A 6,181-nucleotide genomic window follows, 5' to 3' on the forward strand; every position below is an offset into this window, starting at 1 on the left:
AACGTGGGGAGTTGTGCAGCGTCCCTATCTTCAGCAACATAATGGAACCAGCAGTGGCTACAGCAAGCATGGCGTATAGCTACTCTGTACTAGAGTTTGGCACGATGGTAGGGTTGCGCCTGAAGTTTTACGGACCCAATCCAGAGGAGAAATACGTGCGGTTCGTGTGGGACATGGTGACCCGGAACCTACAACACAGGGCGTTGAGGGAAGGCCAGTGGGCACGTTGGGAGAAACTCCAGCCACAGGTAGAGTGGGACGAGGAAGAAACCGAGGTGGCCGGTGGAGATGGGACCGAGGTCTCTCTACTGGCCCTACAGGGATGCTGGGCACCCGGCCCAGATCCCCAGCGGCAGTATGTTTTACAGGGAGGGGAGACAGTCGGTCTCACTCCCCAGCGGCAGAATGTGTTATTGGAGGAAGAGACAACCGGTCTCCCTCCCCAACAGCAACCAGAGGTACCCGAGGTAGAGGACCTCATAGACTGGTCCTGGGAGGACCCCCTGCAGGCAGGTGGAGATGGGACCGAGATCTCTCCACCGGCCCTACAGGGATGCTGGGCAACCGGCCCAGATCCCCAACTAGAGCTGGAGTTACAGAAAGTGGAGAGCATCGACCTCCCCCCCCAGCAGCAGCCAGAGTACCAGGGGGAGGTAAGTGATATTTCTCCTCCCCAGTCAACTCCTTTGTTCCCTGACCCCCCAGCAGAAGAGCTGGCAACTGGGCAGAGCGCCGCTGGCCTCTGTCCTCCCTTGTTTCCTTCCCCTGAGCCTGACTTTCTACAGGCTGCCTCAGCGGAAGAGCTGGCAACTGGGCAGAGCGCCGCTGGCCTCTGTCCTTCCTTTTTTCCTTACCCTGAGACTACCCCAGCTCTGACCCCGGAGCAGAGCACATCGGGCATCTGGCCCCCAAGTACTCACAGCCATTTGCCCAGCAAGGCCGAGGGTGCCACAGTTTCACCCCACAACTTGGGACCTACAGGCCAGTATGACTTATTGTTGGGGGGCTATTCTGTGAATTCTTTATTGTGGGGGGGCTACACTGCTAAATTTGTTTTGTGGGTTAGACCCTCTGTGAACTATGTACCGTGGGTGGGCCATTCTGTGAATTCTTTATTGTGGGGGGGCTACACTGCTAAATTTGTTTTGTGGGTGGGCTACTCTGCTAATTTTGTTTTATGGGTGGGCTGCCCGACTAATCTAGGTACTGACCGGCAGAAGGTCAGGTACCTGGTTAGTCTACCCCCGAATGGGAAGATATGTAGCGAAAGCCACTTCGCCACTGTGGTTTGGAGGGGGCTGCTTGCCCGCCTCTTACCCTGTGACTACGGTCCCTGGGCGATTTGGCCCTTCATGCACGGTATTTGGGCATACTGTGGGTTATTGGGCTGCCCCAGGATTATGGGCCCTCTCATCAGCCCATACGAAACTTAAACCCCATGGCGTTTGAACTGTGTTTGTGGCATCTAAACGCTGTTTGGATATGTTGAGCGCTCAGATCCAAGCCATCTGGGGATGGGTTGAATGTGGGGGTTCTGTTTAGTATAACAGGAGTTATGTATTTTTATGTCTTTTGGTGGTTGCTGGTAACATGTGCTTAATGGAGGCTGTGTTTGTCCCTGGATATAATTAAATCAGCTTCTCCATTGTCTCCAGGATAGAGGATTCTGGGGAACTAGTTTGAGCTTCTAAAAACCATGCTTCCAGAAGGTCAAATGCACATTTGTACTAACTTTTGAACCCCTGGTCCAATTCGTATGATTTTTGAGTATGTTGTTCCCCCGAGTGGATTGATTGTGTATATGTATTTTTATGCGAATGTGATGTATATTTTGGGAGTTATGAATGTTGTGTAAAAACTGTATTTTCCCTACCTAGGATAATTGTATTTCCTGTGTGTACAGATAATTAGTTTACAGGTAGAGGGGAGGGCTATGTGTGGGATGTAACTATTGTGTGATTGGTTAATGTACGTTACTGTGTGTCCCTCCCCTTCATGGGAGCACCTAATAAAAAGGGCTGCAAGCTAGCAGCCAGAGAGTTCTATTTTTACCCTCAACTTGAGTCCTGTCTCTTATTGGGGGAATCTGCTACAAGGGATTGCTATGCTAGGCATATTCCCTTGCTATAATCACTGAGCTCTTGTAAGAGCTTGTTCCTGCTTCGTTCTGAAGGGAGATAGCTGCAGCCTGCGGTGCTTATGGTGTCTGGTGGAGTGCTTGGAGTCCTCTGGAAGCGCTAGGAGCATCTTTCAACGGAGGTACCCAGTCGGGGTGCCAGTAAACTGGGTTTTATCCTCTTGTAAGTGAAACGGTCCGTTACAACTTCCTTTGATGAGCATATCATAGAGATTAGACATGTTCTCACTCAGTTAAGAGAGGCAGGGATTAAACTGTCTTTACAAAAGGCGCAATGGTGTCGCACCCATGTCAATTTCCTCGGACATGAGGTAACTTCTGAAGGATTAAATCCCCAGAAGAAGAAGGTTGAAGCCGTACTAAAGGCTAAAACACCTTCAAACATCAGGGAATTAAGATCATTCCTTGGTATGACTAACTACTTCTGTAAGTTTATAGATAACTATGCAGAAATAACAAAACCACTCTTACACCTGCTTAAAAAGGAAACTACCTGGAACTGGGGGGAGCCTCAGGACCAAGCGGTAAGTGAACTGAGGAGGAAGCTCACTCAGGCACCCTGTTTAGCATACCGGGGGGGGGGGGGGGGTAAACCTTTCTATCTGGAGAAAGGATATAACAATTTAAGCAAAAGGGCTGTTCTGTATCAGAAGCAGGATAGTCTCAACAAAGTTATTGCATATGCTAGCAAGACTTTGTCACCTGTTGAAGTTAAATTGAAACACATGTGAGAAGGCGTTATTGTCGACTGTTTGGGTACTACAAAATTTTCTTAGCTATATCCAAGGAGGACAGGTGTCAATCCATATCTGCCAAGTGACCCTATGTAGGGGGAACAGTCCCTATTCTGCTCTGTGTCAGTGTGTATCAAGGATCCTTAGGATAGGTGTCAATCCATATCTGCCAAGTGACCCTATGTCGGAGGAACAGTCCCTATTCTGCGTCAGTGTGTATCAGGGATCCTTAGGATAGGTGTCAATCCATATCTGCCAAGTGACCCTATGTAGGGGGAACAGTCCCTATTCTGCTCTGTGTCAGTGTGTATCAGGGATCCTTAGGATAGGTGTCAATCCATATCTGCCAAGTGACCCTATGTACGTGGAACAGTCCATATTCTGCTCTGTGTCAGTGTGTATCATGGATTCTTAGGATAGGTGTCAATCCATATCTGCCAAGTGACCCTATGTAGGTGGAACAGTCCATATTCTGCTCTGTGTCAGTGTGTATCAGGGATTCTTAGGATAGGTGTCAATCCATATCTGCCAAGTGACCCTATGTAGGGGGAACAGTCCCTATTTTGCTCTGTGTCAGTGTGTATCAGGGATCCTTAGAATAGGTGTCAACCCATATCTGCCAAGTGACCCTATGTAGGGGGAACAGTCCCTATTCTGCTCTGTGTCAGTGTGTATCAGGGATCCTTAGGATAGGTGTCAATCCATATCTGCCAAGTGACCCTATGTAGGGGGAACAGTCCCTATTCTGCTCTGTGTCAGTGTCTGGGGGGAGTATCTGCAGTAATACAGAGTGTCTGGAGGGAGTATCTGCAGTAACACAGGGTGTCTAGAGGGAGTATCTGCAGTAACACAGAGTGTCTGGAGGGAGTATCTGCAGTAACACTGTGTCTGGAGGGAGTATCTGCAGTAACACAGAGTGTCTGGAGGGGGTATCTGCAGTAACACAGAGTGTCTGGAGGGAGTATCTGCAGTAACACAGTGTGTCTGGAGGGAGTATCTGCAGTAACACAGAGTGTCTGGAGGGAGTATCTGCAGTAACACAGAGTGTCTGGAGGGAGTATCTGCAGTAACACAGTGTGTCTGGAGGGAGTATCTGCAGTAACACAGTGTCTGGAGGGAGTATCTGCAGTAACACAGTGTCTGGGGGGAGTATCTGCAGTAACACAGAGTGTCTGGAGGGAGTATCTGCAGTAACACAGTGTCTGGGGGGAGTATCTGCAGTAACACAGGGTGTCTGGAGGGAGTATCTGCAGTAACACAGAGTGTCTGGAGGGAGTATCTGCAGTAACACAGTGTCTGGGGGGAGTATCTGCAGTAACACAGAGTGTCTGGAGGGAGTATCTGCAGTAACACAGTGTCTGGGGGGAGTATCTGCAGTAACACAGGGTGTCTGGGAGGAGTATCTGCAGTAATACAGAGTGTCTGGGAGGAGTATCTGCTTGTAACATTTATATGCACTGAAAAAAAAATTGAAAAAATAAAATAAAATGGTTGCAGCTTCCGAATGAATCTAAAATGGATGCTGTCCAGTAGGTGGGAGGGTCTGCTAGGGAGGGTGTGCTGCTGATTGGCTGGAATGTGTCTGCTGACTGTGAGGTACAGGGTCAAAATTTACTGCCCTTAATAAAATCCCCTAAGAGGTCACTGCACTTTAGTAGTGTTGCATTGTGTGTGAGGCACAAACAGATTTTATAGAGGTGCCTAAAGCCATTTAGAAACAAGAATGCTAACCGTCTCAAAGCATTTTTCTGGAAAGGGTACAAGAACATAATGACTCTTTTTACTGGCCTTGGGTTTTCATGTTATTTTTCACTCAACTCAACAGCTATTTATTTTGATGATATTGGAAAAAGGTAATTGACACTTCTTAGACACACACTAGATTCAGCCAGGAAATAAAGCATTCTGAATTTCTTCATGCGTGTTGCAGTTTTTTTGGCTTCCTTAAACTGGAGTGCGTGTTTTTTTTTTTTTTTTTATTCTTTATTTTTGTAGTGCAAATAGTGAATCATAGACAGGCTTGTAATGTCACAGCAGGCTTAACAGAAAAAAAATACTAACAGTAAAATTGAATTGTGATAATACAGCACTAGTTTTTTGTTGTAGAGTATTCATGCTAGGCACATTTATCCATAGTAAGTTGAGCTACGTGTGAGTATTAGTAAGCATACATAAAAATTGCTGGCATGTAACTTAACATATGATAACTGGCTTATCTACTTAGTAACTTTACGGAGTAACTACTTTACGTTAGAACAGATTTCTTTAGCAGGAGCAAGGTAGGGTAAAGTGAGAATAGGAACTGCTGGGGTCTCTCAAACCAACGGGAAACAGCTCAAATATGCTAGCAGAGTTATCCTGTCGCTTTCAGGGCTGTGTGATTCGAGTTCAGTTTAGCCCACACCATCCCGGCAGAGGATAGGTGAGAGTCCCAAAGTCCATGGTAGGAGAGTGTCCCGTGAGTGGTGTCTGAGGTGAGACTTTGAGGGGTAGTCGCATCTCGCCGGTGAGCCAGTGTAATGGGAGCAAGGGAGGTCGGATTCTCCAACCCAGGCATGTATGCTGGCCGGCGCCTTCAACTCACGATCTTTAGGTGTATATATAGCCCAGTCCATCTCGTAAAGGGGATAGCAGGGAACTTTAGTGGCTATGGTCTTCTTCTTGTGTGGTCGACGCTTTGGCTTACAACCTCTTGGGACCCGCTGTCTGGGTGGGCTAGGTCGAGTGTTGCTAGGTGCTGGTAGGGTCGCTGTGCCCAGGGCCGGCCTCACCTCTCCATGCTTTTCTTTTTGCTCATCCGCTGGGGTCAAGTGTGGAGTGGCACCAAGTCTTGCTTCCAGCTTAGCCCAGAAGCGCGCAAAGATTTCCTCCAGCCTCTGATCAGAGCCCGCTGAAGAGGCATGCAGGGTCCGGTTCGGGTCTTGTCCCTGGTGTAAGTGTGTGTCCGCCATCTTGGTTGATTCCATGTGGCTGGACTGTTACACGGCGTTGAGGCAGCGAGGCAGGTAAGTCCGCTGGCTAGGTGGGAACCGGGATAACCCCCCCGGTCCAGAGGGGGGGAAGCAGGGCTGCTGGAGGTCTCTGCACCGAGGCCATGCTCAGCTGCACCGGGAAAGAGAGCGGCCGCCTCTCCCGTCCAATGGTTCCGCTAGGCCTCCCTTAGTGTCTCGGGAGTAGCTGGCCGTCGGCTCGTCTCGGGCCCAACCCTAGGCTCTCTGGTGCTAGCAGAGGGTGGGTAAGTCCTGATGAAGGCTGGATGAGAGTGCCCTTGTGGGTTTTTTAGTCAGATTGCGAGGAGCTCTCACAGATT

This window comes from Pelobates fuscus, chromosome 7 (genome assembly GCF_036172605.1).
Source record: "Pelobates fuscus isolate aPelFus1 chromosome 7, aPelFus1.pri, whole genome shotgun sequence".
Classification (NCBI taxonomy): Eukaryota; Metazoa; Chordata; class Amphibia; order Anura; family Pelobatidae; genus Pelobates; species Pelobates fuscus.